At 40.1% G+C, this 21,567-nt stretch overlaps 1 long non-coding RNA gene across 3 annotated transcripts in view; it reads right to left on the reverse strand.

The window, feature by feature from the left end:
- Positions 1–21,567, reverse strand: part of LOC137168690 (uncharacterized) — a 62,677-nt gene that overhangs the window by 11,965 nt on the left and 29,145 nt on the right. For 2 of the 3 annotated variants that reach the window (XR_010924321.1, XR_010924320.1), the window contains exon 3: positions 14,948–15,055. The exons of the other annotated variant lie outside the window; for it this stretch is intronic. This is a non-coding gene — a long non-coding RNA (uncharacterized lncRNA). The remainder of the gene's footprint in view (positions 1–14,947; positions 15,056–21,567) is intronic. 3 annotated transcript variants of the gene reach the window in all.

A 21,567-nucleotide genomic window follows, 5' to 3' on the forward strand; every position in this document is an offset into this window, starting at 1 on the left:
GAGGGATCACTCTTTGGTTGACCTGGTCATAACACACAATGGCAATCACTAGTAGACAATGCTTCAGTTTAAGTTAATTTGTCAAACATTAAATTCACTGAATAAGCCAAAAATAGATATTCCCATCTGGTTACGCAGCCCTTGCTAGTAAAAATGTCTTTTTATATACCACTAATTTGCAACAGCAGTTACATTTTTATTAGCATAATGAGCAAATTCTTTACATGTGCAAAGTGTTCAGTGACAACATACAGTCAAAAGTTTGGATACACCTTCCCATTCCTTTGAATGAGAAAGTGTGTCCAAACTTTTGACTGGAACTGTATTTAATATCTTCTAATGGCAACTAAGGCATGATTCATGTTTTAATAGTTATGTTTAGCCTTTCAAAGCACTTGTTTAAGGTTTAAGAAAGATGTTGGTTTTGATTACAAGCACAGAATGGGATGCCTTGACTTTTTCAATACTTAACCAAACCAACCAAGTATTTTACTGCTGACTTTCCAGAAGATACAGTATACTACAAAAAGAAATATTCTGTTATTGCAATATAAAATCATATAAACAAGATTGTATCCTTATTTTTCACTCTGAGCAGTAACAAAATACTCCCTGCAAAGTTGGCAAGCCTTTACAACCCCCACCCCTCCTGCTCGGTGCCATGTTAAAGTAAGGTGGCAGTGATTCATGCAGAGTGATCCTCTGTGGGCAGTGTAATTTATCACTGGATGTGTCGGTGGGCAGGGTGGAAGAAGCACTGCTAATAAATGGAGTTGCGGCACGAAACGGCACAATGAAGATTAGACATACAGTATGAAGTGAGAAAGGAGCCACTCTGTGTCCTTGACCCTGAGGAAATATACTGGTCCATAATGCACCACAGTGCCAACTTACCCTCTCTGTATTCATGGGAAATGTGAGCTACGAGCTGCTACAACAGCATATATTTCTCCATGAAATGCACAGTCGTGGTCTCTCATGCTTTGCCAGTCCAATCGTTTGACCTCATTTGGGTCGTGTGTCCGTGCACACACACACACACACAGACACACACACACATAGAGAGAAAGAGAGACACTGCAAATAAATAATAAAGTCCATTCTGTTCTGCTACAGTGCCATATGGAGCTTGGCAATATACAGTGGAGAAGTGGAGGACATCCCTGAGGACAGAACAGCACAACTCTCTGGGCAATGAGCCTAGAGTGCAATGTTTTCCAACCACTTCACTGAGTCTCACCAGTGTTATCAAGTAAAGCTCCCATGGATTCTCCTTTTATCTCTCTGCTGGGCTCGATGCACTAACAACTACAGCAGCTCATCCCTCCACTACCCATCCTCTAGCCTTTACAGAACATACCTACATGCATCATTGCACAAAACATTCAAGCACACATACACACACACGCATGTAATATAAACACACATACTTACTGTACAGCCTCAGCTGAGATACACAGCTAATACATTTATGCAGGAAGGTGGGGGATGCATCACAACCGATCTCCACCGCCATCACTTCTTTTCCTTTTCAGTTCATCTGCAGTGCATGATGCACAGGAGTGTAATACATACAATCATACACAACACCTCAATATGAGCCACTCCTGGTTCTGAAAAGTGGAAGAAGGAAATGAAAGAAACAGCATCAGAGAGGATGGTTTGAAAAGATGTAAACCTCATCCGCATAAACTCACACGAAAGTAAACATACAAATTTTCATTGTACACTTCACTCAATGTACATTACTGTGCATCAAAGAGAAAAACATTTCTGTAAGTGGCTCCTCCATGTGTTATTTGGGCTGTATCACGGAACAGCAGTGTCCATCAACAGCACCCTAAAAAAATTAAGCAAATTTTGTGTGAATTTACTTATTTAGCACACTTAATTTAGTCACTTTTGCGATGTAAACGCACTTAGATCGATAACTTTATTAATCCCCAGAGACAAAACTAGCTTGGTTGCCGATGCACAATCAAAAACAAGAGAGACTCAAGTCAGACTCAAGCAGACGAGATAAAAATACATACTATCACTTCGATACTAACACTAACACACAAACAAACACCGTTCCGAGAGGACGTTAGTGTAGCTAGCAAGCACGCCTCACCGCTAAATTAAAGAAGTGAAATACAGCTGATCTATTAATCAAAAGGCCAAACATAAGCGAGGTCAATAAAATAGGTGATACATATTGAACTAAACCTTTAAAATTTGTAAAAAACACATCCATTATCAAAGAAAACAAACAAATATCACTATCACTCATACTATTAGTATGTCTACAGGTTGGTGAAACTAAAATTGGGGCTCAAATGGAGGAGATTCGCCAACTTAAAGAGAATCAGAGTACTTTGAAGAGGATTAGAAGGTCCGAGTGAAAGATTTATAATGACGGTTTATTAACAGTTCCAGGAATTTTTGGGTCCCCCCTTCGTATATGGAACTGGGACACAGGATAAGTGTCTAGAGGCTAAGGTGCTGCGATGGGACCTTTGTTGCACGCTCCACTGTCACCTATCTAATAAAAGCTTAAAAAGACTCAGATTCAACACAAATACATACATCATACACAACACAGCACAAGATCCAGATCTCCTACACTTATACACTGTCACCAGGAATCATGGTTAAAAAACAATAGCAGATGGAACGAAGGACAATCTGTATCTATTAGTGCTACCTTTGGGGAGACTTAACCTCCACCCTGATGGAAGCATGCCTAAAATGCCTAAAAACATATTTTTATAAAGGAATGCAGTCTGTTAAAAGATCACTCTGGTTCATGACGACTTGGTTCTCATTTTTGTAGGTTTGGCCTTCGTTTCATTTGGTTTTGATAGCATAGGCTGGGGACATAACAAGATCCATAAAAAGAGGTCAGGTGGGGCAAGAAACACTCAGACAATCAGACAGGTTGTAAAAAAAAACACTCCCAGGTTAGTAAATCTCATTTGGATGAGAAAATGAGTGTGAACTTTACAATTATAACCCAAAGTTTGCTTCTCAGTGCAACTACTTCCCATAGGTTTCCTGTGCAGTGAGATATCGCTTTAGCTCTCCTCCCTTTGAGCTTTACTTCCAAATTAAGTAGTTTACTTAATCTTGTTTACATCCTGTCTGATAATCTGACAGCATCCATCAAACTGTGTTGCAGTCATCATGTTCACAGATTATTAGTTACCATAAATGATATAAATGATGGTCAAAATTATAAATAACCTAAGTTATTTATAACCTAAATAAGTCAAAACGATCCTTTAAGGAGCTTAACTGTAAGTCTGTAGTCACATTGTGTTGATCACAATATCACACAAGATGATCAACGCGTTAAGATCAGAAGGTGGAAAGGGAGCACTGGAGCAAGAGAGACGAGTAATAAGAGGCTGTTCTGATACAGTCACATGCAGAGATAGGATGAACAGGGGAGCAGAGATGAAAAGTGATGTTGAGATTGAAATTGAAATAGGTGGGAGTGTGTGAGTGCCACTGGAGGAGAACAGCGGTGTGAGAGTGGGTGCGAATGAAAGACATGGACACAGATAGGAGGTGAGAATGAAACGGGGGGCCAGACAGAGGGCACCGAGAGGTGATCGGATCCCCCGGATTGGACGGACGGATGTGTGAACAAGAGCTGGACAGATGATTAGCAGATGTCACCGCGTGGTCTCAGCTCTGCGATGACATGTTATCTGAATGAGACAATTAAAAGGCCTGTCACATCAACTGCGGGAGGAGGGCTCGCACTTTCCAGAGGCAAAAGGGAAGAGGATGTCTGTGGAATAACTATGTTCCATTTAAGGCCCTGCTGCAACTGGAAGGAGGTGTCTCGCGATCGCACCAATCAGCGATTTCATGTATAATTCAAATCCTGTTCTAGTACTCCCTGAATATTTACCGGAAAATAAAAGATCCAGAGCGATTTAGCTCAATGTCACTGCATGTGATAGTAAGAATCCAGTCTGAATTGACATCTTTATAATATCAGCTTAATAACGTGTTGTGTTTCTGAGAGCTGGCAGACTAACCGACCAGCCTGCTGTTTGTATTAGAGGAGGTGTAGATTAGGTGTAGATCTTAAGCTTAATATTCAGGCTCTAAGCAGTAATTTAAGGGAAACTGTAGCAATCCTTTATTCGAAACCGTCCTCTGGAATTACACTCCAAACCGATAAATATTACATTACAGTCTTAACTCTCACTGAAATCACAAGATGAAGCAATCAGGTGGTGAAGCTCAACCAAAAAATATTCCTCTCTGAATACAGATCAGCTTTCTCAGGGTGGGAGTCAAGTTAGGTTTTTCTGGCTAAAACAGAGTAGCTTTAGCTTTGCAAAACTTTTTACCCATTCCAAGCTAGACCACATCCTTCCTTACACTGCCAGTAATAAGGGATGTGGTGATTATTGGGGAGGGCGGGGGGGAGGTTGTATATCCCAATGGGAGCTATAAGGGGAAAGTCAATAGGGTTCATGAGGGGGGCAACACATAAATGCACACAGAAGAACTGCCGATGATGCAAGCGTGCAACGAAAGCATAAGCAAGTGAAGCAGACTGCATAATGTGAAACTCCAACAGCCTATTTGCTAATTCCACACAAACTCTGCCTGGATTTAACGAAACCTGCTCCCTCATGTATAGAACACACAATGTAACCGTTATACCGGCATCGAGGTGGTGAGGAGGGAAAATATAAGGGATAGAGGATGGGACATTACCCAGCAGTTGTTTACATTTTGACTGAGAGAGCTATTAACGTGCTCCTGCAAACACACACACACACAAATTTACAGGCTGGATGATGCCTGATTTTCCAAAATTTCCATTCCACTGATGTAATTTTTCATATAACTGGCGTAAGGAGAAAGGAAGACAGAAAAAAAATTGCAATTAGTCCTTCAGTAAGAGAGATTGATTGTTTATATTTAATCACTGTTAAATGGTGCTCGGTGGTGCATAGGCTGGCCTGCTTTTATGTACAGTTCACTGGTTAACACGGGAATAGGGCTTGGCTAATTGAATTGCTGTGTTGTGTGCTGTAACAGATCTTAATCAGGCGAGAGCTTCAGCACACAGACAGCAGGCCCATACATCTCCAGGCCTGACATCTGATCTCTGGAAGAACAATTACAAGCCAATGCGCCGCACTGCTGCAGCGGTTTAGACGATAAAACACCTAACTGATAAATAGCGCTGCTCTCTTAAGCTTTCCTGGCTTTTAAGATTTCTTATGTCCCGCTCATTTGCAGTCTAAATGTGCCAATCAGGGTCTGAGGGTCATTCAAGCTCTCTTTAATCAAGAAGAGACGCCTTTCGAGAAAAACAAGATATAAGTGTTTATATGATCGTCAGGGCCACTTCAGGGAAATACACTCTGCATATAAATGCTATTTCATGCCAACAGTCATATCACAAGGAGTGTCATGTCAAGGGCTAACGAGCATGCATGTGCATATATGTGCTTGTATGCATATGTTTTCATGTGTATACAGTAAATGATAGATGAATAAGTGGATGCAATTGAGTATCTGTGTAGTTATCAGTGGTGGAATAACTTTGGTAACACTTGCAATACTAAAATTAAAGTTAATAATAATAATAATAAATAATAATAGAGTTAAAATCCTGCAATTCAAGTGTTTTGTACCTTCAGAGAAACAGGCTTATATGACAAACCGTTATTTCTATGTTCCCCAGTTGCGTCATATTTTAATGGAAAGTCTGTTTTTTGATCTTCTCCAATGTTATTTTTGCTGTAGATTCATCTGTCTTGATAAATTCAGAAAAATGTACATTGTCTCAGCACTAATTCCATCAGCACAACAACACAGTCATGTCATATTCACCAGTCTGCTGCTCTAAGTTTCTCTTTTTTGACAGAAATACCTTTTATTCAATTATTTTTGATCACTTCTTCACAGTTTTTTCCAACTGCTGTCAAGCTGCTGTCAATGAACCTCAAGACTTCCTGCACAGATATACATCAACAGCCATCCGGGGCATCACATGGCACAATCTCCCCTTCTCATTGTAAACTTTTAATATGAAACATCTGCAGAGATTTATTGATGGTAGCTTGCAAAGTAGAAGAAAAATAATTAGGGAATAAAACAGCATTATGTTAAAACTCAGAGCAGCAGAGTGATAAGAATAACATGACTGTTGTTGATGAAGTGGAATGCACATTATGCTGAATTTACCACGTGAACTATTTTAATATAGTTAATCTCATCCCTCCTCAATGTTCTTTTTCTGGCCTTTATTAGCGACAAGCTTTTATTTGTGTGTGCTGGTCACGTCTCTGGCTATAATTCAACTCTCAGTATCATCAGTAAAATGAACTGTATCTATTAAAAGTTTAAGCATTCATCATGCAAATTGTCCCCTTTTAGAGGGTTATATTATCATATTATAATATTAGTTCATTGTGGCATGCATTTAGGTGTAAGAAGCATTTTAATGGTGCAGGCAACTTTATCCTGTTGAGTAGTTTAATCTATAAGAAAGGAAAATATTTTGTTTTTATGTAAAATCTGAATCTTTGGGGTTAAGTATAGCTGTTAAATAATTATAGTGTCCTAAGAGTGTAGTGACGTAAAAGTATAAACCAACATAAACTTGAGATACTGAAGTAAAGGAATCATATAATTACAATACTATGTTCAATATTTGAGTAAATGTAATTAGGTTTTCCAATGTGGGAAAGTCTGCAGCTTTCTCAGAATTTTTATCGATTTTCTCAGGAAAAAATGAGAATATCCGGCTGAACTAGATGGATTTCATTCAATCCTGGACTCCCTGCTGCTGATCCAGAGGAGGCACCGCAGCTGGAACACCATTACTCTGCTTTTATCGTCAAACTCTTGTGACTCCGGCCTCTGCCTGCTCTGAAAACAGCCTGGGCTATCTTTCCATCTCTGGCTAGAGATTTAAAATTGCCTGGGCTATCTATCTTAGACTGGGGTGTAAATAGTATTCACCGTGCATCTCCAGTGAGACAGAGTAAAATGGCCCTCACCCTCCCGTTGCAAAATCCCTGACAATAACAAAACACCCGCTGCGTTAGCTGCACTGATTAGAGGAATGAGACCATTCAGCGCTGTGCATGTGAGTAGTCATGTAAACCTGTATTTTTGCTGAGCCTTTTGAACGCCAACATCAAAACAGATCCTTTGCCCTGCTGAATCTCCATGTGAAATCTAAGATGTATTTGTTGAGGAGGTGTTGTCCCTGGCGATGGAAGGCTCCATATGTTCCGCATTTGTTTACCCAGTCATTACAAACCTCTCCACCCTGTGTGACTACACTGTTGTCTTAGTGGGAGCTGCGCCGTCACACCGCCGCCGCCGCCCTCCCCTCTTCATCTCCATCGTCACAGGAACGGCAGCCACAGGGGAGAGCTGGTCCACAGGAAATTAGGAGTGTGACAAGATAAGACCCAGCGTTCATATGATACTGTTCCCTGGCAACCAGTAAAAGCAGCAGAGAATTACAAAAAAAAAAAAACAGAACAATGTGCAGGAAAAGGTACGCGCTGATACGAGTGTAATGGGCGCTTTGCCACATCAGCTTTATCCTATTAAATTCACCTATAGACTCTGAATGCTGCAAGACAAGCCGACCAACACACTTACTTTCCTTTAACTCATACATAAGTAACACTATCTATCTATCTAGTTGCCTGCAGTGTGGACTGGCTGGCTGGCAAGTCGATATTTCACTATCATTCTTTGAAACACTGCCAGGAAGATGTGTGACTGTAGGCCTATCTCACATTATGCTTTATGGGTTTCCACATCAGCATGTGCTGATAAAGTGTTAGTAAAGCAGCTGTCCCAGCCAACAGAGTCGCAGTGAAACTCATAAAAACTTCCCCCAAAATCCCTCAATTCTAATCTCATCACACTCTGAGGGGATGATGAAAAAGTGTCAAACATGCAAAATGACGCAAGTTGGAAATTAATCAAGTTCTGATAGAAAGCACTTTGTAAACAGAGTCGTGGATAGAAAGCATTACACAGGTTTGTGTTGTGGCTCCACAGATGTCTGCAGGTTGAATGTTAAGCAGCAAGTGACAGAAACTGCAGACAATTACAGCACATTGACAGGCAATTTCTGTGTCTGCCATCTTATCTCATTCAATCTAAATTGTCCTGATGTGATGACGCCCACTCATTCAACCGTCTCTGCAGATTAAAATGAACACAATTTCACTCCACATTGTTCACTGAAGACAGAATGGGAAAATGTTTTCTTTTTTTTTTTCTTCATGATTTTGCTGCTTACATAAACTCCCCGTCTTTGTTGTTCCTCATATTTCATTTTACTGTGTGCTACAGTCCAGCAAAGAAATACATCAGTCCATCAAAAAGAGATCTGAGCCCATGCAGTGTGCATGCACCCCCTCACTCTCTAAGCACTATTCAGCCTGAATACAACCTCAGTATCCCCACACACAAAGCAGGAAACAGGTGTACAAATGTGTACAGTGATAGCAACAGTTAATATTGTTGATGTTCAATAAGTGAAGACATCAAATCTTGTTTATATATAAAGATGGACAGGGCTGAAAAATGAAGCCAATGCGGAAGTGCCAAAAACTGCAGTTCCTCAAATGGCCACTTGAGGCTCCAAAAGCGAGTCAATCCCCATAGACCCCCATGTTAAAATGCCCAACTTTACAGCAGAAATAAACATGTTTACAGCCTGGTACAAACCTGTTTAAACACCCGTTTATATTTTATTAAGCCGTAAAGTTATGCATAACGAAGGACATGGCTGCTTTGAGTGACAGGTCCGCCAGCCGCTAGGTGGCTTGTTTCAGCCATGCGGCCCGCCTCTTTGCCCATTTTAGATTGGCTGGGAGTTAGGCAGAGTCACGCACTGCCAAGATGGCGACGGCCGGAGCGGCTCACTTTAAGCTTCAAAACCGCTCTTCAGAAACCAACGGGTGACGTCACGGTAACTACGTCCATATTTTTATACAGTCTATGGTAATGATGTGTGACATCAGCCACTCGTTTGCATTCGAGTCGGTTTGAAGCCCAGAGTTGCGGCTTATGTTCAGTGTCATCTTTTCCACTTGGAGCAAGGACCTTCCGGATAAGAAGTGCGGGGTGTTTCCTTTAACACTCTGGAAACACACCTTGTTACCTCAAGCGACAGGGCAGGTGTCATAATCGAGTAACATTGAACTTAGCAAAATATCACGACTATTGTGGCGATATTTTGCTGTCAATCAACGCTCACACGGCAGACATCGAAGCTACTATAAGTCTTCAAATCTTATTAACAAACAAAATGACCACCAACACACTTATTAGAAAGGCCTCAATTTAGTGATTGAGACCATAATGACTGACACTTTTTGAATGGGAGTAAATTGTAGCATCTAGTAGCTGTCAGTGGCATTATACTTTATAGTACTTCTGCATTGTCCTCAGCCTCAAGCTGTAGTTGTTGCCACTTAGTTTTATAATCCTGATAATAAACTGAAAATTAAATGAAAAAGTGAATTTATTTGAATTCTCCAAAACCTTAAAATTGTTGTAGTGTGTGTTCAGACTAAAAGCAAAGTGCATATAAAGTCAGGGGTCGAATACACATGTATGCAAGTTGAAGATTTAGTAAGTTTTAATTTTGAACAATCTATCACATGTTCATCACACCATACAGACAGTGTTTATAGCTAATGTCTGTACAGGTACATTGACCATTTTGGGTGAATAAACACAGACTGCAAAATCTCAAGTGGTAAATTTTCACAAACAATATGAAGTAAAAAGTCAAATCACACGTTAAGTTTTTGTTTTTCATAGCTAGTCAAATATCTCTTAGGTAGGTTAAGGTGCACTGCAGGGAAACTTGGACTCATGCCTTTAGTAGTTTTGAACTCAGGCTACAAAACTGCATGCAAACATAAGTGACGTTATAGTGATAAACAGACCATTTGTAAGGCTTACTGTTTTCACTGCCGGTTACACTGCAAATATCTAGATTTTTTTTAAAGAGGAGAGGACCGTGTACTTTAAACTCGTTTTCACCCTGATCTTATACCTCATAAATCCACAACTTGTTGTTTCTTGCTTGCAAGAAGATAGCGATCAATGCAGTTTTCAGTGAGCACGGTCCTCTTGAGGCACTCGGCCCCCCGACCACTGAATCACTGCAAACATCAAAATTTTTTCAGCAATACAAATTGTTCTGCTGTTGTGCTCATTGACCACTGTTTGCCTGAGTGGAGCAACAACTGATAAGAACTTTATAGCTGAGCTTAAGAATGTGCCAGAGCCAGAAAAATAGCCACAGAAAAATTTGCCACAAAAATGGCAACAAGCATGGATGCGAATGACTCAAGTACACATGTTATAAGTCGTCTTATTTATAAAATAATAACTCAAAAATGGCATATTTCTCCAATGGGCAGTCTTCCAGGTATAAACCTACAAATTACCTGGATTTTTTTTATTATGAATGAAAATAATGAGCTGTATTCGTCACCTTCTACAACCCAGTGTCAGGTTAAGCAGACTGATAGCCCATATACAAACCATAACACATGTAAGTTTGTGGCTGCATTCTGATGTATAGCATCCATTATATATGGTCCCAGTTTGTTCATTACATGCTGATAATGGCAAAACATAGGTTTGAGGTCACCGAGCCCACACCGACACTCTGTCTTGAGGCTTAAGCATCAATCTTCTCTCCATCACAGCTTCAGAATCTAAGATACCTTGATCCACCTGGTCACCTACGCCATTACTGCGGAGGTCAGATCTCATCTTCACAGCTTTACTGGCATTATTACATAATGCTCTCTCACACATCATTCATTGATTTACTGCCTCTCCAGAAGAACACACTCTCGTTACTGTTACCAGCAGTCTTTAGTCACATGTGAGAGAAGAGAATCAGTTGTTGTTGTTGTTTCTCTTGCAGTTTGTTAGAATAATGTGGAGCTCCTGCGGCCACTGAAAGCAACCTGGAGGCCGATGCAAATTAAGGTGTCAGTCAGGCCGAGGCAGAGCATTTAATGCGTCTCTGTATTTAGCAAAAGTGGCTGACGAGCAACTAAAACCAGATCACAACTGTGTGTAAAAATCTGTGTCAGGTGTCATTTTTAATTACGACAACAACAACCCACCGGGCTTGAAAGGCGGCGAGATGAATTGCTTTGACGGGTGATTTTTCTAGTCAGCGGACATGCAGGAGAAAGTGAGCATCTGTTCACATACATGGGCATATATAAACGAATCTATTTCTGGATGTATGTTTGTACATGTGCAGAGTGAAGAAAGTGGGGCAACAGTGTGATTATGAAAAGGACAGAATGAGTGTGTGTACAAAACAATTAATATTGATGTTAACAATACAGGGAAAAGCATGGAGCCACGTGTTTTCATTAATATTTCCATTAAAGCAGGTGAAAGAGGATAAGCATCTTTGTGTTTCAAACTTTTTTTTGTCATCTCTGACCTTTTAGCGGAAGACTTAAAAGTGTTTTGGAAAATTAAATTGATCAACTGTGAAATCACAGCGGGAGATCCTCTTAGCGGAGAAGGAGAGACAGACATCGGAGGTGCACTTAAGAAAAAAGGACAGGAGTTACTGAAAATAGATCACACACACACACACACTCGAGCTAAACAGAAACACTGACCTTCAGTGGGTCCCCTCAGACAACAGAGCCTCACAGTTGGGGACCAATAAGGAATACGTGACAAACGATCTGACAGAGCCGCGGTTTCAGAGAGACGTTTAGATTTACATTTAACATTTCCTGTCGTCGTCGCGGTGACAGCGGGAACATTTAGGAGAGCTACAGCTGATTTCTGCTGCCATTCAGAGTTCAATAGCTTTCCTACACAATTTAGATCGCAACTAACACCTTCATCACTATCATCCCTAACGTATCATCATCAAAACAAAACAAATCTGAGCATTGAAGGGGAATTCATTCAGTTTTTTATGTCTTGAGATGAATTCAAATAATACAAATTATTGGGTGATGAAGCTAAACTTGGCTCTATCCATGTGTTTAGTGTGAAAATGCAGTTAGTGGCATAAACTGTAAACAATGTACATGTACTGTAAAATCATTAAACCACATTATTGAAAAGAATCTACTCTAACTTTTAGTTTTGTCAACATTAAACAAGAATACAAAGTGTGATGTATGTCAAATTCCTTACTTGGAATTTATAAAATCTCCATAAAATCATTTATCAGGTTTTAACAGCAATGAGTCTGTAAAAAAACCTCATTAATCTGTCACATAACTGGCAGTGGGAAGTTTCATTAACAAAGCCTCGTGAGATAAGACACGCACAACAATTTTTTTTCCCCCTCTCATACGTTTCAAATTAAATTAGGATCACAAATTAATTTGCTTTAGGATTCTACTCAAGATCTTAAAGTTTCCAAAGATATGTTGGCTGAATTTTGGGATGGCGGAACAAGAGGGAGATGAATATATTTGTTATTGTTTGATAGTGTGGAAAAATGAGGGAAAATCTAAGAGAGCATAAGAGAATAAATGAAGATGATGGGCTACTTAAAAAGGAAAGAGGTAACAATATATAACCAGTTCATGAACCATTGAATCAAATCGTACAATAAGACAGATAAACGAAGCAACAGTTATAGAAGAACAACATCTCTGTTACAAAAAAAAAAGTAATATTATAAACAACAGCTGAAAAAGAGATGAGAGCTGAATGTGTTTTGGTCATGACGATGATGATAGCGACAAGCCCTCATCATCCTCCTCTGCTAGCCCAGTTTCATTTTCTTAAACCAAACGTCTCATGTTCAGCGGGGTGTCAGGTTCACCCCTGGGTGCTGCCACTACAGCACCATCACATAAAATCAACGTGTCACTCCACATCACGTATTAGATCTTTCTCTCCACATGCAGCCTCTCATGCTGTCCACACACACCCTGTTTCTCTGTAATGTCTCCCTTTTCTACCGTTCCTTCAGCGGTCAAACCTCCAGGTTTGCTCTCTGGTATTAGTCGGTTATCTATCCTACTGCAGTGCCCTTGAGCAAGGCAGTTAATCATCTTCAAGGCACTGACACAACAGTGCTCATACTGCGTGGATGAGGTAATCTGAAAACGCAAAACATGTTGCTGGATGGAACATTCGGGAGATGATTCTGCAAAACAATGGATTAAGTTTAATGATAAGTATTTGAACAGTCAATGCCTACGATTTGAAATCATTTATTTCTACAATATCTGCACATGGAAACTATAGTATAGTTAAGGTTAGGCAACTAAAATACTTGGTTAAAAGGTAGAAAGGGATCATCAGATGGCAGTAAAAACAAAGTGTTTGTGGTAGAGACCAAACTCATCCCATAAAAATATAATTAGAGCTGCAACTAACAATTATTTTAAGTATCAATGAATTGTATTTTCAATAAAATGTCTGAAATTGTGAAAAATTCTCACTATAATGTCTTAGAGCCCATGGTGACGTCTTTAAATATCTGGTTTTGTCCGATCAACAGTCAAAAATCCATATAAATTTTAGGTTACCACCATGTATGCTTCAAATCCTCACATTTGAGAAGCTGCAACAAGCAAATGTATGGTATTTTTGCTTGAAGATGACTTGAGCTCTAAATTTAATCAAGAATATTTACACTGACAATAGCTATGTGTTTCACTCAGCACTTCATCAGCATTAAAAAGTGCAGGATTTAGGTGTGTGACAAACATTAATTAAAAGAATCAAATGTATAACAAATCTCAGCTACAAACTCACTTGACTGTCAGCATTAAACACCTCTGGGGAAAAAAACGGCACCTAACTGTCTTCTTCTTTCTTTCTCTAACATTCGTCCAATGTGGAAATAATGTCTTTTTAGGTTTCCTTCTCTGCAATACTGTGGTGGCTTTGTATTCAAGTGTCATATCAATTTATTGCTTTTAAAGCTTTCATTACAGCTCTCCACCCAAGCTCTTATTGTTTCTACGTATTCTGACAAAAACATAGGGAAAATATTTGTTTACAATTTGGTATGATTTAGGTATAGGAGCAATGATGACGCATGCTTGTGGAGGGACTGACTCATTGATGGGCACGCAATGCACGAAAAGGGAAACGTCCCAGTAATACATGATATAAGCAATATAAACATACTAGTGCGAAGGAGAGCATATTGGAGCATTTTCAATTAAAAAAAATAACAGACAATTTCTCATTCAAGGGAATGGAAAGAAAGGTGTGTCCAAACGTTTGACTGGCACTGTACATTTCAGGATATCATTAGCATCCACACACCACTTTGGGTGGGGATCCATAATTTAAAGGGGACGCATCATGCACATTTCCAGGTCTATATTTTATTCTGGTGCTCTGCTGGAATAATTTTTGCATGATTTACAGTTCAAAAAACTCCTTATTTATCTTATACTGGCTCTTTATGCAGCCCCTCAGTTCAGCCTCTGTCTGAAACAGGCTGTTATAGCTCCTGTCTCTTTAAGGCCCGCCTCCTTATGAACCCACTCTGTTCTGATTGGCCAGTTCGATGTTTGATGGTGAAGTAGAAGTAACTTTACAAACAGAGTGCTCTAAGCAGGCTGGAGCCCTGGTTTTTGACTTGCAGGGAGCATTTTACATGTTTACATTAAGCTTTGTAACTTTGACCATATTTAAACATAGACATCCAACATTATAACAGAATATAAACAACAGGAAATCATAAAAAGCATGTTATGTCGCCTTTAAGAAAGACTAAATAACACACCACTGTATGTTGGCATGGGATGCAGAATCATCCACAATGAACAGTAGGCATACTGGACTGAATTATGTTGTATACACGGAGAAAATGTGCTGAATATATGCATGCACACTTGCACATACTCCTTCCCTGCTCGTCTGCATGCTTCAGCAGTCACGTGCTGCATGCTTCCATATGACCCCTTACCTCAACATTAGTATGTGAAAGTCAGTATGTTTAGCATGTCCACAGGCAGGCAGGCAGTCAGACAGGCTGTCAACTCCCATCAGCTGTTCTTCATCTGTGATTCAGCAGCTGGATGTGAATCTGGGAGGGGGAGGGGGGGGGGGTAAGAAGAGAGGAAGGCAAAGGAAAATGTAAGCTGAATTTTTGGGTACATGCTGGGATTGGCCCTCTGTCAGCCCCTACTCATCCAAAGCCTCATTTGAGATTCCCATCGGCCAACAGCATGTCAGTACGGCAGAGATAGGACAACAAGGAGACAGGAAGTCACAGGCAAACCGGTTAATAAGAGCCCAGACTTAGCAGGATAGCTCAGTCATCTCCCCTTCGGACCTTGCTGACTTTTACAAATCACACAAAGTCACTCATTCACAGTCTGATTCCGCACTGCCGTCATCATGACACCTTCTGAGGCTACAGTAAAGTGTGCGTCAATGCGTGTGCAGTTTACATGGTAATAACTCCAGGCAGTGTGATTAAACCCTTTTCTCCGTCTCCCCTCTCCGTTTGACAAGGTTGCACTCTGACATCTGAGGTCCTGTGAGTCACACTAGAGCCTGCTTGATTGACGACAAAAAGGCATGAACGCAAGACTTGACTCAACAAATATACTGTATTTTCAAAGTCTGGCAATAAAAATTAGGTGTTATTTTCACGGAGGAATTCACATTCTGTTTATTTTCTTTTTAAAAAAGTATCTTTTTCAATTTCGATAAGGTGTTTTCTGGTTGTCAGCTTGTTACTGACCACAGCACTACCCACTAGGGAACAACCCATCACATAGATGAGAAAGAGAACAACACATACCTGTGGCAGTTTCATAAATCCATCAAAATGAAAGCTCTTAAATACTATTTATAGTGACAGCTACATGACTGCAAGATATGACTACCTTTCTCTCTGCTTCTATTTTGTCTGCCAGTCTGTCTCTCTCTTGTTAGTTTCCCACTTGTCTATGTCTTGGAAACCTTAGTTTAACATCTACACGGTATACAGCCTCTTTCCTCCTTACATTTACGTACTGGTAAATGTTTTTGCTATATATGGTTCGGAGGGAATGTAATAGATACTTTTTGTCTCATGCTACGTACTCTTGGCTTTTACAATATTTAACCGATACAAGGATCTTTCCCTAAACTTAACCAAGTGCTTCAAGTTGCCCAACATAACCCTAAAAACATGAATTATGCTTCAGTTAGCAGATATTCTAGGAAAGCAAATTAATTATGTTCCATCCTTTGTGACTTTGCAGATACGTTTATTAAAACATTTCCTCAGTATGTTGATGAAACACGTAATTCAGATGGCGCTGCGTTTTCCTTCATAATGTATTTGCTGTTGCACCTGTTGACAGCAAACATGACAGCTGTTTTCCTGGTTGGAAAAACAAACAAGCCGATCAGAGCTTTGTAAGCAAGATAAAGAATAAAGATGTCATGTGCCTGTGCCGAAGCCAGAAAACCAAGGAAAGATTTCACAAAAATCACAGCATGTGCAGAGGAGACTGACACAGCTGTGCAGATTGTCAAATTTCTGAGATAAGGACTCTTAAATTTCCTCAATTAATGTGAAAAACATTAAATTAACTGCTCCTACAGTAGTGGCTTCAGTGGCAACCTGAAATTATGTCAGTGAGAAGGATACATCACTCACACCTGATAAGACTAATAAAGATCATTTAGTGAAGTGTGAGACGATGAAAAGGAGTTGATTATGTAAAGGAGACTTTTAAATCACTTAAGCCAGCTGTTTTATTGTAAATGTCAATAAAAACAAACAGATCAAGTAAAAAAGAAATCAGAAATATTAGAGTATGGGTAGTAAATTAAAACAACTCATTTGCATGCACACTCCCATATCTGATTGTTGAAACCTGTGACGAACCTGAAGATGAAATGGTATTTATGGATTCTGTGTCTGCACTGTAACACACACACAACCACACCAAGCCTGTGGGATCATCTCTGAGCTGATAATCGATGAGAACAGCAAACCCTTACAGTATAAAATGCTCAGAGTAAAGCTAGAGCAGAGCTTAGTGTTATCAGAGCAACACTCATCAGCAAAGTTCAGCAGCGGTGGGTTACATTCACAGTTCAACTTCTTCTTTTGAGCCTTTTGTGTGGGGTGAAGTCTTTTTCAAAGGCTTGGAAAACCCCCGAGTGAAATAGGAAGAACTGGCTTTTTTTTTGTAAGCCGTGCAGAGAGGAATAAAAGAAAATGTAGAGGGAAAAAAACATGAAGCGAGGATTATCCTTTTACATAATGTCTCAAACAACGGATCACACATGACATGATAATTTGAATCCTCCATAAGGCCACTTCTCTGAAACTAGTGAAATGTACAGATACTTTAAAAGGGGCATAACATTTGAATAATATAACATTCATGTACTGTTATAATGTAAAATGTCTATGTTAAATATATTGAAAGTTCCAAAAGTTACTTCCCCATCAAACTGACATCGGATTGTTCGCGCATGCCGCAAACAGCCATCTGTTCTTTAGCCTTCACCGCTAAGGTTGCTCCAATAGTTGATTGCACTCGCATATGTTTCAGATCGGATTCAGGCTCAAACATGTACGGATTTATTTGAGAAGCTTGTATTTCGAGTAAAGAATACAAAAAAGTGAAATCCGACTACTGCCGTTTGTTTACGCAGCCTCCAGAGCAGGTGGAAGTCTGCTAAGAGGCAGCTTCCTAAAGCTAACCAATCAGAACAGTGGGTTCATTGGGAGAGGGGCCTTAAAGGTACACTAAGCAGGATTTTCCTAAAAAAACACAATGTATAGACTCATACAAAAGGAATCGCTCTCAACATTACTTATGACCCACTAAAAGTGTGTGGCTGTGTATTTAACTACAGAGACTCTGCCCTCTGCCTGTATTTTCTTTTTTTAATATTTTTTTGGTTCAGGATGCTTCTGGGCATCAACCTTTGGGCAGTGGGTGTGTAGCCCCGAGCCAATGACAGCGCACAAGGTGTGAGGTCTGGACTCATAGTGTAGTGACCTGATTACATCTCTGTCTCCGTCTCTCTCCCCTGCTCCACTCTGCTCTCTGTCTCTGTGTATTGGATGTATAAAGAGCTGCAGGTCTGTGTGTCTGCTTGACCAAGGGCGGGGTTGAGCTACACACACGCTGAGCAGAGAGGCCACAGCGGACAGGATGAAGCTCTGCATTCACACAAATATAAATATATACAAATAAGGAGTTTTTTTTTAATGCAAATCATATAAAGATATTCCAGTAGAGGCCCAGAGTATAAATATAGACCTGGAAATATGCATGTTATGTCATCCTTGAACATTTTAGTTCATTAAAGTTACAATACAAAGACATTCAGCCACTAGATGTCGCACTATAGCACCAACATCTCAGACCAAAACTAACGTGTCATTTACTCAATAAAGTTGAGGAAAAAAAAAGAAAGCCGACAACTCACGAAACTCAGCTCAAACTGTCAAACTAGGAAGCGCTGATGAAATATGGATCAAGATTCTGTTACTGCGTTGCTTATTTCTCATCTCAAATGCTTTCAGAAAAATATTTTAATGTACTGTTCAGCTGTAATTTGAGAAAGTTCATGATGCGGCCGCCATCTGGAAAACGGACATGGAGGACACAGAGGGACTCGCATGCACACACACACGCACTAATATGCACGTGCAGCCAGTGCAGCTACCAAAACAAAGAACACAGAAGCTTGGATGACAACACACACAGAGGGAGTGTGACTTCATTCACTGCTCAGGTCGTCATTACTCCACTATATCTTTACATAGCAAATAGTTGTTTGCTGACATCCAGTGAGGCTCAGTGTCATTTACTGGTCCTTCAATTCATAACTAGCACAACACTACGATAGGCTTTGGCTGTATTCACACTGAATCAGGCGGTGCGGTGAAAACGCCAGTCCTCCCATTCATTTGAATTGGGGTAGAGTGTTTAAGCTGCGGGCGTCTTGGCCACAGCAGCGCCAGAGTCAACTTTTAAAGAAACGCAACCCGACGTCACTGCGGCTAAAGGCTGCGGTGGCCAATCACAGCCTGAGATCAGGCCAATCAGGGCTGTAAACTGATGCCATGAGGGAGTAAAAAGACATTAGTAGGCCGAGGGGAGGACATTTCTCTTCGTTTGATAACGTTAAAAGTAAAGAAAGAAAGTAAGTAGAGTTAGACTTTGCTGTCGGCTTCTCGATTCATTTTATAAAAGACGAGTGGGCTGGAGAATAAATGAGGAGAGGGAGCGCTGGTAGCGAGAAGGCCGGTGAATCAGATCAATAAAAGGTTATTTTCTGATTGTTTCACAGTGGTTAAGTTCTAGAGCACAAATAAACACACCCAAACCCCCAACCCCCCCCACACCTCCGCTTGACCCTGCAGCGGTGGGCCACACTACCTGATTTGGTCTGAATACAGCCTTTGTGATGGAAAGTGGCATTTGTAGCACTGGGAAAATGGGCCATTTTGAAATATAAAGAAAACCTGCTAGAATTAAATAAAGATGACTTGGAATAAACTCTTACTATAAATAATAAACAGCATGAGATGACTTTTAAAAATAAATTGGAATTGCTCACATGGATATATTATACATTCTGTCTTTAAGAAACACATTCTGCATACAAAAACAACCTAATCACATCTGAATACATGCTCAGAAAACCAAAGTGTTACCTGGAAATTACACGTGACAGTATATTACACAATATAGTAATGTCAGGATTATGTAAAGTGTTTCCATAAGGCTTCACATACGTATCCCTACAACTCATGACTGCTGTGGTCAGCCGGTTTGAGAAGAGAAGGGATGTTTCTGTTACCACATAGGTAACACTCATCGTAAGTGGATGAGGTCCCACTGATCTTCTCTCTCCTCTCCTGCTGGTTTAATTATCGCAACCCCAAGGATTATTTGTGTGGCAGTAGTGGAAAAATTTATACTCAGCAGGGAGTTCAAACCAGATAAAACCCTGACGGAGAATTCCCCCAATCAACATGATGCAGACATGTGTTTTTGTCTTCCATCGTGGCTGCAATGTAATGAACTTTTCTGATCACTGTGCACAGTTTGACTCACCACCTAAAAGTATAAAAGGGGATGATGAGTGTCTTCTTTAAAGACATGACATGTCAAAAGTTAGACTGCTTAGCTTAGACATTTTTTCCGACTGTCACCATATGGAGCATTAACCGGGAATCATCCACGTGAAATCCTCAGCAGAGATGAAAACTCCACGTGTGACGCCCATTAAGGCACGTTCATCTTCTGCCGCCGAGCCACATGAAAGAGATTCTAATATTGACTTTGAGATTCAGACACTCAACACTGTATAGTCCTCCTGCATTAGCATAAACATCACCAAAAAGGCGTACATGTTTCATCTGCAGATTTCAACGGGACAAGAAAAAGTGAGACCGACATGTCAAGAGGATGTTTATACATTCACAGACACTGTACAGTAGAGTGGTACCTAAAGCAAATATGTAACAAGGGATGCCTGAAAGCTGTTCACAAGGACAGAATACAGTTTTAATCCACTATGGGTATCACAAATGGTGCACCAGATATCGTCCTGGCACACAGGCTGATGTACATCTAAAGCCCCAAATCCAGGTTTATATTTATGACATAAGTGGTGATTAAAAAAAGATTTACCTGATTTATTTAGGCCTGTCAAGTTAGCTACAATATTACACAGTTACACTAAAGTAAATTCCTAGATTAATGCTAGGTCTCATTATTATCTGAGCATTTGTTCTCTGCAAATAAATAACGCCAGGTAGGAAAAATAGGCAATGACTCTCATGCTAAATTCTGCATAATTTACACTTTTAGCCATCAGTCAGTCCAGACTGAAATATCTCAAAGACTGGATGGATTGCCAATAAATTTTGGACAGACATTCATGGTCCCCAGAGGAAGTGATCTACTGGCTTTAGTGATCAACTGTCTTCTCATCTAGCGCCACCAGCAGGTTAAAGTTTTATTAAGTGAAATATCTCAACATCTACTTGAGGGATTGGTACAATATTTTGTGCAGACATCCATAAAGCCATAAGAGCCACTGGCAAAGTTCCCAATCAATATTTGAGAGGTAATTAAGAAACATATTTCAGAGACTCAACGTACTATCATGCTGCTAAGCAGAGTGTTTGTGTTGATTTAAGTACAATTTTGATTATCTCAGTAAGTTTGACAATAAAAAAAAAAGCTGTTTAGTTTAAATTATAGAGAAGTGAAGTGAAAATACTGTGACTGTAGCTCTTTTAAGCTCAAATCCACAATTTCAGTACTTGGTTTTCCTCATGTATTTGTGTGCATGCATGTGTGAATGCAGTGCAGACTCGTGAACTCTCCAGGTAATAGCAGGCAGGCACTAAAAGACATGAGTACACAAAGTTAATATATGCACAATCACCATTTAGCCTCGGTGCATTCTTCACCTCCCGAGGTGCTGGTGACACACGCACACACACAGACGCATGCACACACACACTTATTACGTTTAATTTATGCAACAATCTGAATGGAACTGAGAACAATGAAGTGGCTGTTAAGCTTTTAAGCCTCGTCTTCA

The sequence above is a fragment of the Thunnus thynnus genome, chromosome 17 (assembly GCF_963924715.1).
Source record: "Thunnus thynnus chromosome 17, fThuThy2.1, whole genome shotgun sequence".
In the NCBI taxonomy this organism is placed as follows: domain Eukaryota; kingdom Metazoa; phylum Chordata; class Actinopteri; order Scombriformes; family Scombridae; genus Thunnus; species Thunnus thynnus.